The 26,370-nt window shown below is 45.8% G+C and overlaps 1 protein-coding gene across 1 annotated transcript in view; it reads left to right on the top strand.

The window, feature by feature from the left end:
- Positions 1–26,370, top strand: part of PRR5 (proline rich 5) — a 652,413-nt gene that overhangs the window by 52,176 nt on the left and 573,867 nt on the right. The gene's annotated exons all lie outside the window — the stretch shown is intronic.

The raw sequence follows: 26,370 nt of genomic DNA, 5'->3' as shown, positions 1-26,370 counted from the left end.
TCCTGTCATCTGAAGTACTTGACCTGGAAGGTCATTTTCTTGGTGGCAGTTACTTCAGCTCGCAGAGTCAGTGAGCTGCAAGCCTTGGTAGCTCATGCTCCTTATACCAATTTCATCATAACAGAGTAGTCCTCCGCACTCACCCTAAGTTCTTGCCGAAGGTGGTGTCGGAGTTCCATCTGAACCAGTCAATTGTCTTGCCAACATTATTCCCCCGTCCTCATACCCGCCCTGCTGAACGTCAACTGCACACATTGGACGGCAAAAGAGCATTGGCCTATCTGGAGCGGACAAGCCCACACAGACAGTCCGCCCAACTTTTGGTTTCTTTTGGTCCCAACAGGAGGAGAGTGGCTGTGGGGAAACGCACCATTCAAATTGGCTAGCAGACTGCATTTCCTTCACTTACGCCCAGGCTGGGCTGGACTCTTGAGGGTTATGTCACGGCTCATAGTGTTCGAGCCATGGCGGCGTCAGTGGCCCACTTGAAGTCAGCCACTATTGAAGAGATTTGCAAGGCTGCGACGTGGTCATCTGTCCACACATTCACATCTCACTACTGCCTTCAGCAGGATTCCCGATGCGACAGTCGGTTCGGGCAGTCGGTGCTGCAGAATCTGTTTGGGTTTAGGATCCAACTCCACCCCCTAGGCCCATTTTATTCTGTTCCAGGCTGCACTCTCAGTTAGTTTGAAAAGTTTAGGTCAATCTCAGTTATGTCCTTGCCGTTGCGAGGCCCTATTGACCATGTTTGTTGTTTTGAGTGAGGCTGGGAGCTAGGGATACCCCATTGTGAGAACAAGCAGCCTGCTTGTCCTCGGAGAAAGCGAATGCTACATACCTGTAGAAGGTATTCTCCGAGGACAGCAGCTGATTGTTCTCACCTACCCGCCCGCCTCCCCTTTGGAGTTGTGTCCTTCCCTTCTTTTGTTTTTGCTTGGTACGGGACTAGCGAACACGAGCGATTTCGGGCGGGAAGACGGCCGTGCATGCGCGCATCGCGGGCGCCGCGCGAGAACTAGCAAACTCTGTTGCTAGAAAGATCTCCGATCGGAGGGGCTGCCGGTGGACGTCACCCATTTGTGAGAACAATCAGCCTGCTGTCCTCAGAGAATACCTTCTACAGGTATGTAGCATTCGCTATAATAATAATATATATTGCACCTTAATTTCTGTGCGGAAATTGAAGAATAATCTATAGAAGTGCACACTAACTGGCATTAATCAAAATTTATACACACAATCTGCTGAGCGTATTCTGTAATGTGGTTTACTTAAATTCTAAGTTGCATAGTTGAAAAGCGGGCATGGCTATGGGCAGAGCATGGGCGTTTCTAAAATCTGTGCCGTTATTATATAATACACCTGCTCTGCTCCCAATTTAGGTATCGGATTTGCGCCAAGTAAAATGGTGTAAATGGCTGCGACTAAATTTGGTTGTGTGGAGAGGTGCTCGGCGTATTCTGTATACCATGCAGAAATTTTAAACTTATTCTATGAAATATAGGCATACTTTAGAGAATATGCTTAGGCGTATTTTTTTTTCAGCATGGAATTTTTTAGGTGCCATATATAGAATATACCTTAACTGCTGCATGCTGAATTAAACCTCAGTATTCAGTACTGGCACCTGCTTAGGCACCAACGCTTAATATCGGGGGCTTTCTGCAGGCTCTGGTCAGGGCCAGAATGCAGCCAATCAGGGTCAGATATTCTTTTATTTATTTTATTTATTTGTTGCATTTGTATCCCACATTTTCCCACAAATTTGCAGGCTCAATATGCGAACATTGTTCTTTCATGGCAGTCACCATTACAGAGTAAAAGATAAATTAGTATTACATAAAGAACATGGGTAACATAATAGAAATAAGCAATCAGTATGCAGAGGTCGTATACGGAATAATAGATAAAGCGGTAATGCGATACAGTTCTTATGATGGATCGTTGGAGTATGCTTTGTTGAAGAGATAAGTCTTCAGTGATTTCTGAAAGATGATTAGATCGCGTATTGTTTTCACATCAAATGGTAGTGCATTCCAGAACTGCAAACTCATGTAGGAGAAACTGGAATGCATGTATTATTTGTACTTTAGTCCTTTGCAGTTGGGGAAGTGGAGATTTCAGGAATGTGCTGCTGATCTTTAGTATTCCCTTGGTGGTAGGTCTATGAGGTCTGACATGTAGGCCGGGGCATTTCCGTAAATGATTTATGAACCAGGGTGCAGACCTTGAACATAAGACATTCCTTGAGTGGAAGCCAATGCAGTTTTTCTCTTAGGGGTTTGGCACTTTGTATTTTGTTTTACCAAATATGAGTCCTGGCTGCATTTGGAGTTCTTTCTTCAAAAGATTCCATGGCCAGTGCAAAGATCAGTGGGAATAAAGGACAGTCCTGATGTGTACCATATCCCAGGGTAACAAATTGCAACATTGACCTTTATGGATTACTGCTGGCCCTATAAGGTGTGCAGCCACCGCAGAAATGTATCTCCAAATCCTCTAGATGTAAGCTTGTTGCAGAAGAACCCTATTTTACCCTACGAAATGCCTTTCGGCATACAAAGAACAATAGGGGTATATTTCCTTTTGTCCTCCCGCATCATTTTGTGTAAACTACCTGGCCCATACCTTCCGCTCACAAATCCTATCGGATCTGAGTGAACCAGAACTTAGCATCTAGTCTGCATGCCAATCCACTAATTTCCCTGTTTAACAAGGATGGGGTGATAGGAACTACATGCAGTGTTTCCTTCCCCTCTTTCAATCTGGAGCTATTTCCTGTTCATAGTTGGAGCCCTGCCCCCTCCCTCTGGAACAAGAAAAAGTTTCACTAACTGTGTGTGTGTGTGTGGGAGGGGTGTGTTTGTGAAATAACCTCATCTTTGCATATCTTATATAAAACAGTCCCCAAAATCTATCAAGCCCAGGTGCCTTATTTAGCTTGAGCCAACCTATACTTCTTTCAACTTCCTCAACCATAATCTCAGCCCAGGGACGTAGCCAGACAGCAGATTTTGGGTGGGCCTAGGCAAGAAGTGGGTGGGCACCAAGTGTTCTCCACACCACCAAAGAAATATCTCAGCTGGTGGAAAAATGCTTCTCTCCACCTTGGCAGTCTGCAGCAGACATGTGCTGAAAACTGAGCATATGCGTAGGTGCCAGTATCGTGGAGAGCAGCATTTTCGTTACCATCAGGGGGAAGTCTTCAGCTGGCAGAGATTGGAATCCCCACCAGCTACCGCTAAACGTATACTACTGTTGGGTGGGCCTGAGCCCTATGTGGGTGGGCCCCGGCCCACCCAGGCCCACCTGTGGCTACATCACTGTCTCAGCCCCCAGGGACACTGTCATTTCAAGACCTAATTTAGAAAGAGAAATTGTGCTCAGGTATTCTTATTTCCTCCCCTCTCCTCTGCCTGCTCACTGTATAGATTTTGATAAGTCCATGAATCATTGTATGCCCTCCTGGTCAGGCATCAAAGTGCAGATTTTTATAAGCAAAACTTGTAATGTCATGAATATATAGTCATTAATGAGAAAAGCAAGATAATATGGTCTTTGGATGCTGAACACCTTATCTCAGAGAATACGGATGATGTTTATCTCAAAATATGTCTGGATTTTCATACTGGTATTACGTTAGTTTGGGGTGGTTTTGGACCTGTAGGCAATAGGGAAGTTAGGTCAAATTAGGCTTTGCTTCCTAGCTGATTGGACCAGGCCTCAATTGCATTTTTAAGAGAATTAAGCTGTCAGAATTATTGATCCAAGCTACTGTACCAGAGCATTGCAACGTGGAGCTGGACTGTTTACTGTAATTGAGATCATAGGACAGAAGAATCATAATGCACTAGGTGACTTGGGTTCAACCCAAGGACATAACACCCTGCTTAATTATACCTGCCCATGCAGGTGGTCAGAGGGTAGATTTGTTGAGACTCCCCTTTGATAGGCCTATCAGAGAAATGGGTTGTGTATGCTTAAGGCGTTGCATCATAGACCAATTCCCATGACATAATCCTTATTAAAGTGGACCAAATCATGAAATAATAAGCTTTTACTTCCCATATTAGCCTGTTGACAGCCAAAGACAGCATATACCATTATGGCAATGGAGAAAAATCCTATATACACTGGGATTTCCTTGATATTAGCTAGATGGGGAGAGGAGAGAAGTGTGGAGCGTGGAGAGTGAATGAGTTGGAGTATGGAAAGAAGGTAGAGGAGAACCTAATGGTTAGTGAAATGCGAAACAAGATTCTGGGGAACTGGGTTTGATTCCTACTGCAGCTCTTTGTGATCCTGGCAAGTCACTTAACTCTTCATTTCCACAGGTACAAAAAAACTTAGATGGGAGCCCATAGGAACAGAGAAAGTACCTGCATATACCCTCGGATTCTATAGTAACCGTGAACAAAATTGCGCATGCAAATCCAGTCATATTGTGGATTTGTACACACAATTAACAAGACAATCAGCGCAGATTTCCATTTAATGAGCAATTATTGACACTAATTGGCATTAATTAGAATTTATGCGCACAGCTTGGTAGGTGTATTCTGTGAAGTGATGCATGTAAATTCTAATGCATGCTGCTAAAAAGGGGGCACGGCCATGGCTGTGGAATGGACGGACCATGGGTGTTACAAAAATCTATGCGCACAGTTATGGAATTCATCTGCTTCTGCGCCTAACTTAACTTACTTGGTGTAAATGGATACGCCTAGAGTTAGGCGCAGGCATGGCTGATAGGCGTATTCTATAAACTGGCTAGGCATATTCTATAAACCGCTCCTAAATCTAAGTGTGGTTTACAGAATACACCTGGGTGGAAATATTTTGGGCTCCAGTTTTTCAGGCGCCATATATAGAATCTAGTCCATAATAGGTATAGTGCTGAATATATCTATTAGAGCTACAGAAATGATTAGTAGTAGTAGTGGTCTCCAGCCCAGCAGAGGCACTGGAACGTAAGAAAAGCGCATACTGGGTCAGACCAGTGGTCCATCTAGCTCAGTATCCTGTTTCCTGGCCAGTCCCAGGTCACAAGTACCAGGCCAGAAACCCAAATAGTGGTAACCTTCCATGCTGCCAATCCCAGGGCAAGCAGTAGTTTCCCCAAGTCTATCTCAATAGCAGACTATGGACTTTTCCTCCAGGAACTTATCCAAATATTTTTTTTAACCCAGCTATGCTAACCACTGTACCACATCCTCTGGCAATAATTCCAGAGCTTAATTATTCGTTGAATGAGAAAATATTCATCCTATTTGTTTTAAAGGTATTTCCATGTAACTTCATTGAGTGTCCCCTAGCCTTTGTACTTTTTGAAAGAGGAAAAAATCAATTCACTTCTGCCATTCTACACCACTCAGGATTTTGTAGATCTCAATCACATTGCCCCTCACCTGTCTTTTTTCCATGCTGAAGAGCCCTGATCTCTTTAGCCTTTGCTTATGTGAGAGGAGTTCTATCCCCTTTTTTAATTTCAGTTGCTCTTCTTTGAACACTGATTCCACTTCTAATTCCGCTATATCTTTTTTGAGATATGGTGACCAGAATTGAACGTAATACTCAAGGTGAGGCTGCACTATGGAGCGGATAGAGAGACATTGTAGTATCCTTGGTCTTATTTGCTATCACCTTCCTAATACAAATACAAGATGGCGACCTGATCGGATGCCGAGTCGGGAGCTCTGCTGAAGATCGCTGGGATCTGTCGGAGATTGCGACCTGAGCGGCCCTGTTGAATACGAGGAGATGGAATATCTCCTCTCGAAAGGATTACTCCCCGGGGAGCAACGAATTGAAGATTGCCGTGGGAGAAAAAACCGAGAGCTGGGACAGTGACTCGCTGGGCGATCGCGACCTGAGCGGCCCTGTTGCATACGAGGAGGTGGAATACCTCCTCTCGTAGGGATTGCATTCCCAGGAAGCGCAGAACGAGGATCGCCGGGGAGGAGGCCAAGAGCCGAAACCGAGAGTGTGACTCGCGGGATCCATGATCTGAGACCGCGAACAAAGCCTCCCCCATGAGGTGACCATCCGGCCATCTGACCATTTAGCCGAGCTCGGGTGATCGATCTCACACAGGCCGACCCGACGCCTACCTCATCCAGCTCATTCCAGCCAGTGCATATTGCAGTGGAAACAAGCGGCGAGCTGAGAGGCAGCCGGGGCTGGATCAGCACCCCAGGCGATCATCCAATTGAAGACGCGGACTCGAGTCGCAAAAGCCGACCGAGACGCTGGCTGTGAATCAACACCCAGGCTCCATCCTGCCACTCAACCACCGAAAGGAGGGGAGCGGAAAGCGACCGGGGATCGACTGCGGAGCGAAACCGAGATCACGAGAGGCAAGCGGAGACACACGGACGCAGGGAGAGAGGAGGAGAGCGGCGCCGTGGTCACAACGGACGAAGAGGTCTTTGGTCTTGAAGAGTCTAGCGATTGCTCTTCCCTCCACTCGTCCCCCCTCTGGAACGGAGAGCGGAGATCGCTGGCCACTACTCACTGGGCCGCCACGGGCTGCACAACTCAATTAATGGACATTCACAAATATTAAGCCCTCGAGCATTGCAGTCTGAACCAGGGAGCGTAGATCCATACCTTAACTGAGCCAGCACGCCTAATCGGTACGCCGCCCCCCCCAGCCCAGGACAGCCTGTGACTGGGTCCAGGAGGCCTCCACGTAACGGAAGGTGAGACCTGAGGGTTCCTGAATGACTATTGCCTACCCGATACATGGTCGAACCGATCCGAGCCCAGATAATAGCTGCAGCTCAAACAAACCTCTGTCCTGCTACAAACCACTTATCGCAGACAAACTATGAGGGCAGCTGCAGAATAACATTCCTCCAGGTAAAATACTTGATCAGCCAGCAAAAAAAAAAAAAAAAAAAAACACATCCAACTCAATATCCCAAAACTAGATTACCTTAATACTGCATTTAAAGGAACCTTTAACTCTGCACTAGCTTACTGTTTATGCTGCACTTCGCATATTGTACTGCTTACTGTTTAAGTTGCACTGCTTATACTGTACTGCCTGGACTGTATTGCTCATACTGCATTGCATATACTGTTTACACTGTACACTGCTCACTGTTTAAGTTACATTGCTCATATTGCACTGCTTACACTGTATTGCCTAAACTGTACCGCGTATACTATACTGCTTACTGTTTAAGTTGCACTGCTTATACTACTACTACACATTTCTAGAGCGCTACTAGGGTTACGCAGCGCTGTACAAATTAATAACTAAGGACGGTCCCTGCTCAGGAGAGCTTACAATCTAAGGACGAAATGTCAAGTTGGGGTAGTCTAGATTTCCTGAGTAGAGGTGTTGTGATTAGGTGCCGAAAGCGACATTGGTGGGCTTTGAGCAATGATTTGAAGATGGGTAGGGAGCACTGTTATACTGTACTGCTAATACCACATTGCGTATACTGTATTGTTCACTGCGTAAGCTGTACACGAATCACAGCCAACATGAATACAAAAAACTACTCATGATAATCTACTTCCTCCCCTAATCTACCACGCATGGACCACTCCCAACTTAACAACAACCTACCCACATTACACAAACCCTATAGACAACCCATCTACAAGCTCACCAGAAAAAAAGAATAACAACCAACTAAAGGAAAAACAATAACATACGGAAACAACAAAAGGGAGGAAAGGAAACACAAACCAAATACCAAGAAAACAGGCAACTAATAAAAATTAACACATCTGCGGCCCAGATCAAACCGTACCATCCAATCCAACTGGGATATGCTAACGCCAGATCAGTAGTAAAACAAAACAGACATTATAACAGACTGGATCACCACAGACAAACTTGACCTCCTATCATCATGAAACCTGGATCCACAACCTTAAGGATCCCATAAACCCTAGATTTATGGCCCTCGCAGGATACAAAATTACCCACTGGATAAGGAACGGGAAAGAGGAGGTGTAATAGCCATAATATACAAATCCGAGGTTCACTATCAGCCACCCAGCTGAATCCATCCTACCTCAACTTGAAATTTGCATGGTTAGAATCAGTCACCCAAACATGCAGGAACACCTTAACGCAATCCTACTCTATAGGCCGCCAGGCAACTGGCAGACACGCAAACACACCTCATGGACTTCAATCTCGAACACATGTATCTCGACTTCTAACCTTATCATAATAGGCGAGTATTAACCTGCACTTGGAAGATCCGACCTTAACAAGCACTCAAGAATGCAAAGGAATTCCTACAATTATGGGATCTTCACGTACCAAATGCACAACCAACACACATCAAAGGACACACACTAGACATTATCGCACATAAATTCGATCCAGACCCTAAACCTTATACTAGCAGATACAAAATGGATACCCACACCATGGTCAGACCACTACAGAGCACACATCTCCAATGGCGAACAAAAACCACAATCAAAAACAAGAACGAAAAACCTACACCACGAGAGGGAAAAATAGACCCGGTAATATTCTGGCAACAGATCTACTATATCGGATGGACAACAAAGACAGACACAATCAAATTCCTCCTAGATTGGGACAATAGATACAGAATAATAGTAGACAACATTGCCCCAACTCAAGCCAGAACCTCGCACAGAAAGACTCAACACCGTGTTCAACGAAGAACTGAAAAAAACTCAAAACACAAGTTAGGAAACTAGAACGTGCATGGAATAAAAAGAAAGATGATCCCACACTTAATGCTTGGAAACAACTCCGAAGAAATACAAATACAACTTGTGAATAAACTACTAGGACACCACACCAGTTACGAACAATAGCAAAGACACACCAGGAGCTGATAACCTCGCGAAGTACTTCAAAGAGAAAATAGTACAACTGTGACTTAAAATACCTGTCAGCCCCATCGAATACACTGCACTCCTAGACTGTTTGGACCCAAAACCTGGAGTATACCCAGCAGATAGGATCTGGACTGAATTCGAGATACTATCGGAAGATCTCATCTCCCAAACGCTTAAAAGATTCGCCAAATCTCATTGTGCAAACTAGATATTTGCCCAAATAACCTTAGAAATCAGCCCCCCAACGCTTTATAACAGATCTAACGAATCACGTGAATTTTATGCTACAAAATGGACTCTTCCCAAAGGAGAAAGGAAACATTCTACTCACCCCCCATACTCAAAGATGCAAAGAAAAATGTGAGGTGAAACTAACCAACTATAGACCAGTAGCATCCATTCCCTTAATAACAAAATAACAGAAGGGATGGTAACCAAACAACTCACAGACTATCTAAACAAGTTCTCAATACTACATGATCCCAGTCAGGATTTCGTTCTAACCACAGTACCGAAAACAGTTAGTAGTTATGCTCATGACTAAATTCAAACAAACGATTTGCAACCGGCAAGAATATATTACTTCTACAATTCGACATGTCAAGCGCCTTCGACATGGTTGATCATGGAATCCTACTACACATCCTTGAATATTTCGGTATCGGAGGCAACGTTCTTAATTGGTTTAAAGGATTCCTAACCACGCGCTCATATCAAGTGATATAAAATTCGACTATATCAGCCACATGGACACCTGAAAGTGGAGTTCCACAGGGATCTCCCCTCTCACCGACTATATTCAACCTAATAATGACACCCTTGGCCAAATACTATCAAACCAAAACCTTAACCCATACATTTACGCTGACGATGTAACAATCTACATCCCATTCAAACAAGACCTAAAAGAAATTTGCCAACGACATCAACCAAAGTCTACATATCATGCACTCCTGGGCAGATGCCTTTCAGTTAAAACTCAATGCAGAAAAAACCCCATGCCTAATACTCATCTCTCAAACACAACCGAGCAAATTTACCACCATCAACACACCAAAACTAAATCTACCAATTTCGGATACCCTGAAAATTCTAGAGTCACCATTGATCGGAACCTAACACTTGAGAATCACGCGAAAAACACAACCAAAAAGATGTTCCATCAATGTGGAAATTAAAAAGAGTAAAGACCATTCTTTCCAAGGACCATCTTCCATAACCTAGTACAATCATTAGTACTCAGTCATTAGACTACTGCAACTCACTCTACGCTGGCTGCAAAGAGCAAACATCCCAAAATACAGCAGCCAGACTCATCTTTGGAAAATCAAAATACGAAAGTGCAAAACCCCTTACGAGAGAAGCTACACTGGCTACCACTCAAAGAACGCATCACGTTCAAAGTATGTACCCCTAGTACATAAAACATCCATGGCGAGGCCCCAGCCTACATGTCAGACCTGATAGACCTACCACCCAGGAAGCTAAAAGATCATCTCGCACATTCCTTAATCTTCATTTCCCAACTGTAAAGGCCTAAAATATAAATTAATGCACGCATCAACCTTATCCCATATGCGCACGCAACTCTGGAACGCATTGCCACGCAACCTAAAAGCGACCTATGAACTGACCACTTCCGTAAACTACTAAGATCCATCTCTTCGATAAGATATATCACAAAGATCAAAATATGTGAAACTCCCTCATATATCCAGAAATGTAAGAATGCCTTCTGTTATATCACTATCATGTATTCCATTACCATGCAACCCAAAATCCTTCTGTAACACCAAATGTCTATTCTCTTCTCATTCCCTAATCCATGATATATTGTAAGCCACATTGAGCCTGCAAAGAGGTGGGATAATGTATGATACAAATGCAATAAATAAAAATAAATAATAAATAGTTCCTAGAATCCTGTTTGCTTTTTTGGCTGCCACTGCACACTGGGCAAAAGATTTCAGCGCATTGTCTACAATGACACCTAGATATTTTTCTTGGTAACTATGATTTGGATTATTCTTCCCAATGGCTTCACTTTGCTTTTGTCAACATTAAATTTTCATCTGCCATTTGGATGCCCAGTCTTCCAATTTCCTAAGGTCTCCCTACAAATTTCACAGTTTGAATAGCTTTTAAACAATCTCCTTGTCATTCCGATTTCCAGAGAAACAGAGAAGATAGGGCATCTTGATAGCGAGGTTTGCAATAGAGAGCTTAGAAGACTAGCAGGCTCATTTTCCAAAAGAGAAAAACGTCCAAAAGTGACATAAGTCTGCATTTGGACGTTTTTCTCACAAAAAAGTCCAGATCAGTATTTTCGAAACCTCTTTTTACACGTTTTTCTCTGAAGTCCGTCAGAAATCCATCCAAATCTCAAGGGGGTGTTTCAGGGGCGTGTTCAGGGCAGGACTTGGGTGTTCCTAACACTTAGACGTTTTCAGCCATAGTGGAACAAAACAAAAACGTTCAGGACTAAAACTTAGACGTTTTGGAGCTAGACTTGTTTTTATTACAAATAAGGCACAAAAAGGTGTCCTAAATGACCTGGTTCTTGGCACCGGAAGCAATTATTCCCCTGAATTGGTCCGGGAAGGCCTCCAATTTTGATTGTTTCCTGAACCTCCACCTCTGGAGCCAGAATATCTCATATTATCTCTCTCTCTCCTTTGACGACTCCACTCCTTTTCTTGTCTTTCATACATTCTAGAAAACATGTTCGTCATTTGTTGTATCATTGCTACTGTAACAGATTCCTCTGACCGGGGACAATCCCGTCTCCTCTCTGGTTCTCTGTAAAATTCTTTTTGGAGAGGACTCCCAAGGTGCAAGTCCTCTTTCTTCACCCGCCCACCCGGATTGCGGACTACATCAACTCTGAAATGAACCATCAGGATTATCTTCATTCCTCTTGGACACTTCTCTCTTAAGCACTTCATCACGCAAACCAATAATAAATTGTTCTTTCAACGTTTCCTCATAATTATCCACTCTTCTATGGTCTCTCTTCTTAATTGCCTCCAATTTCTCTTGCAGTTTATAGGCAAAAACACGAATGGTCTCTTTCTCCCCTTGCCTATAGTTATAAAACTCCTGAATCCTGAGACCCAATGCCACTTTATCTCCGTATACTTGTCACTCAGTAGTCTCCCTGGCAACTCACCCCCCCCCCTAGAGGAACATCTGACATCACTCAACCAATCAGCTTGTCAGCTAAAGACTGTTTTTTTTTCTCTGATCTGTTTAGAATCTTGGCTGCTCTCCCTCCCCCATAGACGTTACTGGCAAAACTTCCTATATAGAGAGTTTCAAAGTCAATTTTAAGTTACTTGTACCCAAAACAGCAAGGAACATTTTATAGTACAATCCCCACTTAATCATGGTTTATTTCTTGAAAATAAAATCATATTTAAGAAACATCTCACATTTCACCTAACTCCATTAATAATTTCCAAATTAACTTTAAACCTTTTCCAGCCAGCAGCATACATCAAACCCTGGAAACCCCCCCCCCCCCCCCCCCAGAGCCCCAGAAAAAAAAAATTTAATATATGTTACCATATATTACATTATACTCAGGTTCATCAGAATAGCATGCAGGTCCCTGGAGTAGTCTAGTAGTGGGGTGCAGTGCACTGCAGACAGGTGGACCCAACCTCCTACCTCTCCCTACCTGTTACAATTGTGGAGGAAACTGTGAGCCCTCCAAAACTCACCAGAAGCCCATTACTGTACCCACATATAGATGCCCCTTCACCCATAAGCGCTAAGGTAGTGTGGTACAGTTGGGGGTAATGGGTTTTGGGGGGGCTCAGCAGACAAAATAAGGGAGCAATGGTCAGATGTGTACCTGGGAGCATTTTATGAAGTCACTTCAAAATTGATTGGCAGTATAACAAGTGTCCACAGTAAGGTAAATTAATACAACATAACCAAATGACACTGTATGAGTGGCTATATGGCTGTTAAATCCATTTAATATGAAGAGGATCCCTTAGAAACCTATCGGACCTTAAGTCCTAGGTTAACAACGGATACATTAAAAAGCCGTTGATAAATTTCTATCATCGGGATTTTTGTATTTAAATACTCTTCATATACTGCTTCTCTTTTTTACATTTTTTAAGTGCTCAATACTATGCTTTCAACTGTGTAATTCAGACTAGAATCACCTTAAATCAAGGAAAGCGTATACTGTCTTGACCCGAGGGAAGAGGTTTTAGCCTCTGAAAGCTAACTGAAAAATGTATTTAGTCCAATATAATGGTATCATATTTTCCATTCTTTGTTTTATTTGTATTTGTTAATTTGTAATGAAGTGATTAGAATATGTCAGATTTGCTGATAATCATTATTTTTTGTATGGGTCAGGGGGACGTGCATCACTGTTTCTGGTGTTGCACTGTATGCAGAATTTAGCTTCTTGGGAGTTCAGTTTAATTTTTATTTCTGTTTTAGTTTGTGGTACTATTATATAGTGGGTGAGACAGGGTCTGTGTTCTGCATGTGTGAAAGAGATATGGTTTTTAGTTAGCATTAACTGCAGGATCAATCTGTATTATTTTGGCTTGTTTAGTTTCCAATAGGTATATTGGTGTTCTAACACCCACTGTGTTGTGTCTGTCTTTTCCTAGTTAGGTCCTTTTTGTGAATCTCGTGGAAGTTACTTCTATTATGGTATTTTGGAATTGCTCTGTAGGTCCTGAGTGACATATGTAGTGTGTTGTATTACTTTACACTATGCCTGGTATTGGAATTTGGATTTTGATTTACACCACACCATTCTCAGTAATAGCTCAAGGCAATCTACATTCAGGTACAGTAGGTATTTTCCTGTCCCCAGAGAGCTTACAATTTACGGGGTCCTTTACTAAGGTGCGCTAATGATTAGTGTACAGTAAATGATAAGAAGTCCATTATATTCCTATGGGCATCTTATCATTTAGTGCTCAGTAATCGTTAGCGCAGCTTAGTAAAAGGACCCCTAAGATCTCAAGGAGCGTTGGTGGGATTTGAACCCTGGCTTACCTGGTTCTCAGACTGCTACTCTACCCATTAGAAACAGGCAAGACAGATAATACATATCATCTGTGTTAGCTGTACCTAATGTTTGGCAATTCAACAGGAAACTAAAAGCTAGCAGAGCTGAAGCCTGGTGGCCATTTGAGAACTACTACTACTACTTAACATTTCTAGAGCGCTACTAGGGTTACGCAGCGCTGTACAATTTAACAAAGAGAGACAGTCCCTGCTCAAAGAGCTTACAATCTAATAGACAAGTGAACGGTCGGTCCGATAGGGGCAGTCAAAAACATTGATAGGTATTTAATTTTATGCCAGTAATCTCAGAATTTCTATTACAGTACTGCTGAACATTACTGTTCACATGGCCAATAGGAAAATATTGGACAGGGGAGCTAGGGCTGACTGAGAGCCAAGTGTTAAAGTACCTGCATATATTTTCAGAATGCTGTAAATACTATTCTGTACAATATGTTGTATTATTATTTTTTTGGGAGGTATATAATTCCCTCAAGTGCATACAGTGTATATAATGCCATTAGTAACAGGGGTACTGGGGGAGGCAGCTGGGGTTCTTCCCTGTTGTGTTCAAAAGTGCCCCTACTGGCCCTTTTTTTCTTGTTAAAAAATGGTGCTCATACTGGGGGAGCAGTGTTCCCTTTTAAGCTGTGCTAAACATCTACACCCTCATGATCAAAAGCACGCCGGCGCTAGAGGCTGTTAGCGCCATACTAGCGCCGGCGTTTGCTAACCCCGCATGATCAGAGCCCTGTTCGAGGGCTCTTACCACAAGTAGCATGCAAATGCATGCTAAACGGGGCTTAACACATTCATCCCCAATGATCAGCGACTAGCGCGCCAAAGATTGGGACGCTGGCCGCAACAAACCCTACGCCAGCTCCGAGCTGGCTTTAGGGTTTGCAGATCATTGGGGAGGAATGGTGAGCCCTGTCCAGCATGCATTTGCATGCTGGCAGGCCCCCATTCCCCCCAATGACGCAAACCCCCCCCCCCCCAGTGACAGGGGACTGGAGGTTGGCGGACCTCCGGTCCCTCCTGATGATGCCCCCCCAGGTTCAGGGAGGGCTGGAGATCCGGTGAGTCTCCAGCCCCCCCAAACCCCCTGAAAATGTCCCTGGTGGTCCAGTGGCTGCTGCCGCCCCCCCAACCCAACCCCCAGCATTGGCAAGGGTCCGCTCTGCCATCCGATCCGATGCCCACCCTCCCTCTCTGCCTGCCTGGTGCCCGCCCCCTACCTTGATGGAGGAGGGACGCAGCCTGCCTCCCTCCTTTTCCTTCGACGCCGCAAAATGGTGGCGCCCAGCCCTGCCCAGTGCATCCTGGGATGCACTGGGCGGGGCTACACACCATATAAGGGAGAAACCAAGGTAGGGGGGCATGCGGGCAGGCAGAGAGGAAGGGTGGGCGTCGGATCGGATGGCAGAGTGGACCCTTGCCAAAGCTGGGGGTTGGGTTGGGGGGGGGGGCTGGAGAACCACCGGATCTCCAGCCCTCCCAGAACCTGGGGGGGTGGGATCATCGGGGGGGACTGGAGGTCTGCCGGACCTCCAGCCCCCGTTTTGCCTTGCTCGGGGCAGGGGTAGTCAGGGCCTGGTGGTCCCACGGACCTCCAGCCCCTGTGTTTGACAGGTTTGGGCTTTTGACAGCCCAGACCTGTCAAACAAGTGCGGGAGGATTGTGCTCAGCGCATGCTCAGGCACAATTTTCCCGCACTTGTACCCCATGATCAGAGATAATTGCCCTGCTTAAATTTGCAAGCATTATCTCTGATCATCCGTGCGGTAAAGCCCCATGCTGTTCTACCGCTATTTTTAGAGCGCTATTTGGAACAGCGCGGGGCTTTGATCATCTGCCTGCTAGTATGTGAGTAAAATTCAGAGTAGATATAAACTACAGGCAAACAAGTAGGAAAAGCATGCAGAGTATGGTTCATGGAATTCTTTTGAACTTTCGTGTGAGTGTTTATGTGTGTCTGTGTTTATGTTACATTACATTGCAGTCTTATATCCCGCAATAACCACCAAGTTCAGTGGCAAACTTTAGGAAGGAAATCAATATGGGAAATCAAAAAAACTCAGAGTGCTTCAATTTGATACGTCTAGCGCGTTTGACATAGTAGAACATGCTATATTATTAGGCCTGTTGGATAACATTGGAATAAGTGGAGAAGTTTTCCAAGGATTCATAGAATTCTTAAAGTATAGGCCTTATCAAGTCAAGATATTAGGTTCTATTTCTCCTTCATGGTCTTAAGACTGTGGACTGCCACAGGGTTCTCCCCTTTCACCAATCTTATTTAATATCATGATGGTTCCATTAGGGAGAAAATTGGAGGCCAACGGGATCAATTCTTTCATTTATACAGATAATGTAACAATCTATCTCCCTTTCAAAATGATATAGGCTAAATGATATACTAAAAAGAATTAACTAAGGCTAGACCTAATGGAAACGTGGAGGAGCATTTTCGAAAGGGACGTCCAAGTTTTGATGAGGACGTCCTCACAAAACGTCCCGATCCAGGGGCGGGGAAACCCGTATTTTTGAAACAAGATGGACGTCCATCCTTTGTTTTGATAATATGGTCAGGGATGTCTGAATCCTTAAATTTGGTCGTCCCTAGACTTGGTCGTTTCTGATTTTAGGCGATAATCAAAACCATGAATGTCCATGTCAGAAACGACCAAACGCAAGCCATTTGGTCGTGGGAGGAGCCAGCATTTGTAGTGCACTGGTCCCCCTGACATGCCAGGACACCAACCGGGCACCCTAGGGGGCACTGCAGTGGACTTCAGAAATTGCTCCCAGGTACATAGCTCCCTTACCTTGTGTGCTGAGCCCCCCAAAACCCCCCAAATAACCCACTACCCACAACTGTACACCACTACCATAGCCTTTACAGGTGAAGAGGGCACCTAGATGTGGGTACAGTGGGTTTTGGAGGGCTCGTAGTTTCCTCCACAAACGTAACAGGTAGGGGGGGATGGGCCTGAGTCCGCCTGCCTAAAGTGTACTGTACCCACTAAAACTGCTCCAGGGACCTGCATACTGCTGTGATGAAGCTGGGTATGACATCTGAGGCTGGCATAGAGGTTGGCAATTAATATTTTGAAAGATGTTTTTTGAGGGTGGGAGAGGGTTAATGACCACTGGGGGAGTAAGGGGAGGTCATCCCTGATTCTCTCCGGTGGTCATCTGGTCATTTTGGGCACCTTTTTGTGCCTTGGTCGTAAGAAAAACAGGACCAGGTAAAGTCATCCGTCAGGGACGTCCTTGTTTCTTTCGATTATGGGTCGAGGACGTCCAAGTGTTAGGCACGCCCAAGCCCCGCCTTCGCTACGCCTCCAATACGCCCCCTTGATCTTTGGCCGTCCCTGCGACGGAAAGCAGTTGGGGACTTTGAAAGATGGGCGTCCTTCTCTTTCGAAAATGAGCCCAATTGGCATCTGTGTTCAAATTGAAACTAATTAGGTAAAAAGCTAAATTACTAGCCATTACAGATCCCTTTCGCCCTACCCCTTATAAGAGTTTCCTGATTGACCATGTTATTTACCCACTTGAATCAAGCTTAAGATATTGGGCTTGATCATGATCAGCCTTTGTCTTTTGAGCAAGTGTCTGTGGTTGTAACGAAAAGAATAAGATCTCTTTTTTTCCAGCGAGATGTTCCAGATCTTGGCACAATATTTAGTATTATCACAAATTGATTAGTGTAACGCTATCTATGCAGAATGTAAGGAAATGGCACTAAAAGATTTACAAATTGCTCTGAACACTGCTGCCCGACTCACTTGTAGGGCACTATGCTTTGAGAGGGCCGCATCTTGATTGCTAAAGTTGTACTGGCTTTCTATAAAAGCCAGTGTTGCTTTTAAATTATGTACAGATGTTTTTCAAATACTTTATGGTTTAGCCCCAGATTACATGGAGCCTTTGATAGAACTTCCTTTGCGAAATGCAGTCCTGGGAGCCAGGGTCTTTTACTAAGGTGCGCTCACGTTTTTAGTGCGCATTAAAATTGTGGGCGTGCTAAATGTTAGAGACGTCAATGCATTCCTATGGGTGTCTCTAACATTTAGCGTGCCCACAATTTTAGCTCGCACTAAAAATGTGAGCGTTTGTTAGTAAAAGACACCCTTAATTCTTCATTTCCCTAGCTATAAGAAAGTAATTTATAAATTGGTTCTCGCAGCTGGGTTTTCATATCAAAGTACTAAATGGTGGAACCCCCTTATTGATGAGTCTCATTTTATAAGTCACTTCATGTATTAAAACATAATATTCCAGTGGTTCCCAAACCTGGTCCTGGAGGCACCTCATCCAGTCAAGTTTTCAGTATATCCACAATGAATACTCATGAGATAGATTTGCATGCAATGAAGGGAATATTGATTGTAAGCTCTTTGAGGCCAGGGAAATACAATCAATTGCACTATGTAGCTAGCTTTGAGCTGCTACTGAAAAGGTGTGAGCTAAGTCCAAATAGATATATAACAGGGTTTCTCAAACTGTGATTTGTGATCCAAATGGGGTCACAAAACCATTTCTACAACTTGGGACCTGGGCAAGCTTTAAATAGAAATGTTATTGGCCTGTGCCTCTGGAGTCGTGTGCTTTTTGTGGCTGTGATAATGGAGTCATGGCCATAAAAAGTTTGATAAGTACTGCTTCATAGTGTCCATCTGGTGATGAAAGCTTTTGCGCAGAACACAAACCTGTGAAGTTTGTTTTTTTTCTTTCAGCAAATTACATCAGACAGGAGAAGCATGGTATTGTCCTCTCTTGAACAAATCAGCTTCCTTTTAGCAGTGCTTTCTAACTTACCGTAGTGTTGTAATATAATAACAGTGAAACAGTGAGTGGTTATATCCAATCTAAAAATTATAAAGCAGCCACAGCTGGGTAAACTGAAGCCCAAAATGCATTGGGGCCGATATTTAGACCAGGGGAGGCAGCCCAGCTAACTCCTGCGGTTGGATATACAATGCCGGGCCATTTCCGGTGACTGGCATTGAATATCCATTTTACTTTTAGCCAGTTTAAAGTTAACCAAGTCGATATTCGAAGATAGCCAGTTAACTTCAAACCGGATAAAGATATACCAGCTATTTAAGCGGCCCAGTGTGGCTGCTTACAATAGCCGGCCCGGATATCCATTGTGCACTAGCATCAAAGTAAGAATATTATTTTCATAACCCACAAGAGAACTGCATTTCTGTGATGGGTAATGATAAAATGTTCTCCATGATGCATTGTAATTATTTATTATTAGTGGGTGTTTCCTTGGCTTAGTGCCTGCAAATGGATTTGTTTTCCGCCTATTACAACATATATGAACCTTGAGTGCAGTGTGAAATGGCTGTTGTGTGTGTTTTGTGATGGGTGAAGTCAGTCTGTTTTATGCTGCAGCCTTCTGCTGCGTAGGCTGACTTTTGAAAAAAAATGTTGCTTGCTGTTTTATGATTCTAGCTGGAAAATAAAATCTCAGAAGCTGGCTTGTAGCTTCTTTTTCTTTTTTTTTCTTTTTTTCTTTTTTTTTGCTTGCTATTATTCTGACTTCCAGTTTGACTAGTCAGGTTCCTCCAGGTGTCTCAGTTATCTGCCATAGTGTCATTATAGTGAGGCTGCATCCTACATGATCGAGTTTGATCTGGTTGGAAAGTCAGTTCTCAGCTTTTCTTATTTTTTCTTGATGAGTTACAATTTCTGAGTGCATGTGAGGGTAGCAGACTTTATTCTAATGGAAAATGCAAATAAAAATAACCCGAACCTGCTGGGGAGGTTTCAGGTTACTTTTGGCAGCCATGCAATCTTATTTTCAAGCAAACTCCTCAGGAAGCTTTCTTTAAAAAAAAAAAACAGGTTTAGCATTCCCATCAAAAGCAAATAAAACAGCTACCTGTCAACCAGTCAACATAAAAAGTTTATTTGACAGTAACTATAAAGTTGCACTGTATATCAGTGACCCAACATGTTTTGGTATACTTCACATTTCAACTTTATTTTGATAAAGCACAGGGGCAATTCAAATAATCTTTGGATGCAGGCAGTGGTGTGCTGGTAAATGTTTAACAACAGGCTCTCTCCCCGGTCCACTTCTGCGCCCCCCCCCCCCTTCCACCTCTGCCCCCCCCCCCCTAAATTGCAGAGCTGGCTGTAGCTGGGGAGAGAGCCTGGGGGGGGGGGGGGGGCAATGCATTACTCCAGGAAAAAAAAATTAAATGATCCCAGGTTCCAAACTAATTCATGTTTAATGTGGGATAAAATGCCATAAATAAGTAAATAAATATAAACTTTTAATAATGAGCACTTGATTCTCAAAGTGGACATTTCCTTGTCATCAAGCAGATGAAGTTGTGTCCATCAACCAGCAGGGGGAGATAGAGAGCACTCAACTTTTCACAGTGCCTCATGGCCAGCTAGCTCCACTGCCTCTTCAGTATTCTCTACCTCCCCAAGCAGGGTGGCTGCAGCTTCTTCGAGCTCCATCAAAAATCTGCCTGGGGGTGGCTCCTGGCTTGCCAGTTGTTAGCCGGGGTGTTAGAGGCTATAGCAGCTTCACTTTGAAGGCACATAGGTCAGCCCTTTCCCTGCCTTACCCATGCCCCCGTGGATGTGGACATATTAGCTTGCTTTTCCCTGTCCTTTCCCACTCAGTGGATATAGGCACATTGGTTCACCTTTCCCTGCCTTTCCCACTTATCTGAGCCTCCGGAGTGATTTTATTTACCTCTTTTGCCTCTGCTTTCCTCACAGCGTAAAAAAAAAAAAAAAGAAAAGAGGTTTTTTTCTTGAGATTCTTCTGCAGGACCGGAGCTGTGATACTCGGCCTAGTGAGGTAAGAGTGTTTTCTAACTCCTCCGGGGTGGGCCCGCGATCGGGACGTTTTTGGCGCGAACCGCCATTTTGAATTTTACTGCCATTTTCGGTGATGGTTGCAGAGACTGTAAAGCGCTGTTCTAAATGTGGCAAGCGCAAATCAGCAGCGTGGCTCTGTAATTCGTGCTGTACAGACGGTAGAGCCGGCCCGAGCATGGCGAGCGGCGATCTTTCGCGCTCTGAGCTGGCAGCGGACGCCATTTGGATTTTTCACATGGCGCAGCCTCAGTTGCGACGGAGAGCCCTCAATCCGGGGGGGGGGGTCCTCTGAGTGAGGCTAATAATAGAGCTGATAGCCCTGGGCAGGATCCGGCCGGTCAGGGAGCGGTTTTCGCCCCTGATTTTGTTTTAATGCTGAATAGGGCATACATGCTTAAAAGAGCTCTTCCACAGGGATCTTCGGACCCTCTGCCTGCCCCCCCCCCCCCCGGTGGATCCTAGCCTTTTGGAGTTGGCTTTGCCCATTTCTTATCCTCCTGATAAACGCAGAAGGGCTAATTCCCCTTCTGAGTGTGGCGCACCCCCCTTTCCCCCCCCGTGGTCGGGCTATGAGGATTCTGAGGGGTCTGGCAGAACTTCTTGGGCTGAGGAGCCAGAGTCGGGTGCAGAATTGCCACAGGAGCTTGATGATCCGTCTGCGGTGAGGATTTTCCACCGCGAGGAGCTGCCAGCACTTATTTCAGATGCCTTACAAGACCTCTCGATTGAAGATCCTGGGAGTGGCACAGCCTCCAATGTTAATCCAAGGATGGCTAGTACCAGAAAGCCTGCTCGAGCCTTTCCTTTGCATGACTCCATCCAAGAGCTTATTTCGGCTCAATGGGCTGACCCCGAGGGACCTTTGAAGGTTGCCAGGGCTATGGGGCAATTATTTCAGATGCCTTACAAGCCCTCTCGATTGAAGATCCTGGGAGTGGCACAGCCTCCTCTGTTAATCCAAGGATGGCTAGTACCAGAAAGCCTGCTCTAGCCTTTCCTTTGCATGACTCCATCCAAGAGCTTATTTCGGCTCAATGGGCTGACCCCGAGGGACCTTGCCAGGGCTATGGGGCAATTATACCCTGTGAGTGAGGAACATTTGGCTTGCTTTGCAATGCCTAAAGTGGATGCCCTGGTCACGGGTGTGACAAAGAGAACTACCCTCCCTGTTGAAGGAGGTGTTGCCCTGAAGGATATTCAAGACCGCAGGCTTGATTCAGCTCTGAAGTGGTCCTTTGATTTGGCAGGTCTCACTGTTCGGGCGTCTGCATGCAGTTGTTATGCTGCTAGAGCCTGCCTGGCTTGGTTACAGCAGGCAGTGGAACAGCCCGGTGATGGAGCGGAGACCTTATCTGAAGTGGCTCCGCGGATGGAGTCGGCCTTGTCCTTTTTGGCTGACACCCTTTATGATATGGTCAGAGCTTCGGCTAAACAAATGGCTGTAGCAGTGGCGGCTCGCCGCACTCTTTGGCTACGACATTGGGCGGCGGACATGGCCTCTAAGCAAAGGTTGATGAAGTTGCCCTTTCAAGGCCTTCTCCTGTTTGGTGAGGAGCTGGAAAACATTGTTAAAAGCCTGGGGGATTCCAAACCTCAGCGCTTGCCCGAAGATAGGCCGAAGCCTTCCTCTAAGGGTCAGGTGGTCCGCTCCTCTTACAGACCTCGCTTCCGTGAAGCTAGAAGGTACCGCCAGCGTGCTGCTGGGTTCACTTCTCGTGCCCGCTTTCAGCAGAGAAACTCCTTTCGCTCGGACAAACGTTCCGCAGCTGCCGGTTCAAGGCCTGGAGTTCAGGGGCGACCCTCTCAATGATGGTGCGCCAGCCCCCTCCTCGTTTCCTGTCATCGGAGGAAGACTTTCCCTCTTTTTTGAGGAGTGGGCCAAAATCTCCACAGATCAGTGGGTCTTGGACCTGATCAGAGACGGATACCGAATAGAATTCGATGCCCTGGTGAGAGACGTGTTTGTGGAGTCCCGATGCAGTTCTGCCGCCAAACGGGCGGCGGTAGAGGAGACTTTGCACAGTCTGTGCCAGATAGGGGCTGTGACCCCGGTGCCTCCCGCCGAACAAGGTCTAGGCCGCTACTCCATTTACTTTGTGGTGCCACGAAAAGGCGGGTCTTTTCGCCTGATCTTGGACTTAAAAAAGCTAAACAAGTCCTCAAGAGTGCAGCATTTTCACATGGAAACCCTGCGCTCCGTCATTGCGGCGGTACAGCCAGGAGAGTTTCTCACGTCTGTGGACCTGAAAGAAGCTTACTTGCACATACCAATTTGGCCCCCGCACCAGAAGTTTCTGCGGTTTGCGGTGTTGGGAAAACATTTCCAATTTCGGGCCTTGCCTTTTGGCCTCGCCACAGCTCCCTGAACCTTCTCCAAGGTAATGGTGGTAGTAGCTGCCTTTCTCAGGCGAGAGGGTATCCGGGTTCACCCGTACCTAGACAACTGGCTCATCAGAGCAGACTTGGAAAAAGAGAGTCATCTAGCTACAGCCAGAGTGGTTTCAGTCCTTCAATCTCTGGGCTGGATCGTCAATATGGCCAAATGTTACCTGACCCCCTCGCAATATCTAGAATATTTGGGGGCCAGGTTCGACACAGCCTCGGGCTATGTGTTTCTTCCCGAGCAAAGGCGGTGCAAGCTTCAGAATCAGATCCGTCTGCTCCTGAGGATGCCCCGCCCGCGAGCTTGGGACATTGTCCAGCTGTTGGGATCAATGACGGCCACCTTGGAAGTGGTGCCATGGGTGAGAGCACACCTGAGACCTCTACAGTATTCTCTACTTCAACGATGGTCTCCAGTATCTCAGGATTATCAGTGCAGACTTTCTTGGCTCCCTGCGGCCTGCCTCAGTATGGAGTGGTGGCTCTTGGACAGCATGTTGCGGCAGGGAACGCCGCTGGCGCTCCCCGATTGGTGCCTAGTGGTGACAGATGCCAGCCTGAAGGGCTGGGGCGCACATTGCCAGGGGAAGCATGCCCAGGGTCTGTGGACTTCCGTCAAGTCGGAGTGGTCTATCAACCGCCTGGAGTTGAAAGCGGTGTTTCTGGCTCTTCTGGCCTTTCAAGTGACCCTGGAAGGATTGGCTGTCCGAGTGATGTCGGACAACATGACAGCAGTGGCCTACATAAATCGACAAGGTGGCACTCAGTGCAGAGCTCAAGCCGCGCAGGCCGAACAAATTTGCCACTGGGCCGAGCTGCATCTACAGTCCCTGTCAGCAGCTCACATTGCAGGTCAGAGCAACATGCAAGCCGACTATCTAAGCAGGCATCAGATCAATCCAGCGGAGTGGGAACTAGCAGACGATGTATTCCTGCAGATATGTGCCAAATGGCGCAAGCCAGTGATGGCTCTTATGGCGACCAGTTCCAATGCCAAAGTCCCGTGCTTCTTCAGCAGACGGGAGGGATCCTCGCTCTGCCGGGTTGGATGCCTTGGCTCAACCCTGGCCCCTGGGCTTGCTGTATGTCTTCCCTCTGTGGCCCTTGATAGGGTGAGTGCTCCTGCGGATTCGGCTGCATCCAGAAGAAGTGGTGCTCATCGCCCCGGATTGGCCCAGGATGCCTTGGTGTGCGGACCTCCGACAGATGCTGTTGGAGGCTCCCTTTCCGTTACCTCTGGTTCCACACCTGTTGTCACAGGGTCCGGTGGCCATGGAGGACGCCTGCTGCTTTGGTCTTATGGCATGGCGATTGAGAGGGCGCAATTGAGAGATAAAGGCTACTCAAATAAGGTAATTTCCACTCTCCTGCAGGCCCGTAAGTGCTCCACTTCCATGGCTTATGCCAGGATTTGGCGCCAGTTTGAAGTCTGGTGTGTTTCAAGAGCGCTTTCTCCGTTGCGGGCTCCTGTCTCGCCGATTCTGGACTTTTTGCAGGATGGTGTACACAAAGGCTTGGCCTATAATTCCCTGCGGGTGCAAGTGGCAGCATTGGCCTCCCTGTGTGGCAAGGTTGAAGGCGTGTCCTTAGCTGCTCATCCAGATGTGGCACGGTTTCTTAGAGGGGTGCTTCGGCTCTGTCCTCCCGTGCGGGCACCTTGTCCAACTTGGAACCTGGGGTTAGTATTGAAGGCCCTTCAGGGGGCTCCCTTTGAACCTCTTCGGCGTGCTTCAGAGAAAGATTTGACACTGAAGGCCGTAATTTTAGTGGCCATTACCTCGGCGAGACGGGTGTCAGGGCTCCAGGCGCTGTCCTGTAGAGACCCTTTTCTGCAATTCTCAGAGTCAAGGTTCACGGTTCGGACTGTGCCTTCCTTCATGCCTAAGGTGGTTTCAGCGTTTCACCTAAACCAGCCTGTTTTTCTTCCCTCCTTTGTTGAGGAGGAGTTTCCAGATTAATTTGGGCAGTTGCTCCTTTTGGATATGCGCAGGACTCTGTTGCAGTATCTGCGAATTACAAATTCTTTCAGGACCTCTGATCATCTTTTTGTGCTGTTTGCAGGTCCTCGCAGAGGGTCTTCAGCGTCTAAAGCCACTATTGCCCGTTGGCTCAAAGAAGCTATCTTTTCAGCATATCTGCTGTCTGGCCGGGCTCCACCTGAAGCCTTTAAGACACATTCCACAAGAGCGATTTCCTCTTCCTGGGCGGAAACTGGAGCACTATCTCTTCATGAGATTTGCAGTGCTGCCACATGGGCTTCTAAGCTCTCTTTCGCCTGACATTACAGGCTGGATGTGGCTGCCAGGAGGGATGCGCGTTTTGGAGCACAGGTGCTAGTGCGTGGTGTGGCTTGTTCCCACCCTATTTAGGGATTGCTTTGTTACATCCCATACGTAATGGCTTCATCTGCTTGATGACAAGGAAGGGAAAATTAGGTTCTTACCATGATAATTTTCTTTCCTTTAGTCATAGCAGATGAAGCCATGAGCCCTCCCTGTATGATTGTCTGTATTGCAGTGATTCTGATTTTAGGTGCTGTTCTTGTTTCCTGAAGTTATATTCCTTCCTTGGGGAGTCGGAAAACAGTCTTCAGGATTCTTGTTACAGTTATAGGAGGATGAGTTCATTCCCTCCAGTTCATGTTTTGGGAGGACGAGTTTATTCCCTCCAGGAGGATGCAAGTATTCCCTCCGTTTATACAAATGGAGGACGAGTTTATTCCCTCCAGGAGGATGAGTTCTTTCCCTCCTTTTGTGAGTTCATGCCCTTGTTAAGGGGCCATCGTTCGCTGTGAGGAAAGTTCATGTTATTCCCATTGCGGTTTGCCATACTGCTTTGGAAGCTTCAAATACTGAAGAGGCAGTGGAGCTAGCTGGACGTGAGGCACTGTGAAAAGTTGAGTGCTCTCTATCTCCCCCTGCTGGTTGATGGACACAACCCAAACGTAATGGCTTCATCTGCTATGACTAAAGGAAAGAAAATTATCATGGTAAGAACCTAATTTTCCCATTCCAAACACTATAATGAAAATAAAATGATTTTTTCTACCTTTGTTGTCTGGTGACTGTTTTTCTGATCATGCTGGCCCAGTATCCGATTCTGCTGCTATCTGTCCTCTTAACTCCATTTCCAGGGCTTCCTTTCCATTTATTTCTTTACTTTCCACCTTTCTTCTTCATTTCTTGCCCTACATCTGTAAGTAAAAGCTGGGTCCTCCGCAGACTTAACTGGCCA

This window comes from Microcaecilia unicolor, chromosome 9 (genome assembly GCF_901765095.1).
Source record: "Microcaecilia unicolor chromosome 9, aMicUni1.1, whole genome shotgun sequence".
Taxonomy (NCBI): domain Eukaryota; kingdom Metazoa; phylum Chordata; class Amphibia; order Gymnophiona; family Siphonopidae; genus Microcaecilia; species Microcaecilia unicolor.
Note: the sequence above shows the minus strand (reverse complement) of the source record. Positions and strands in the feature narration are given on the sequence as shown.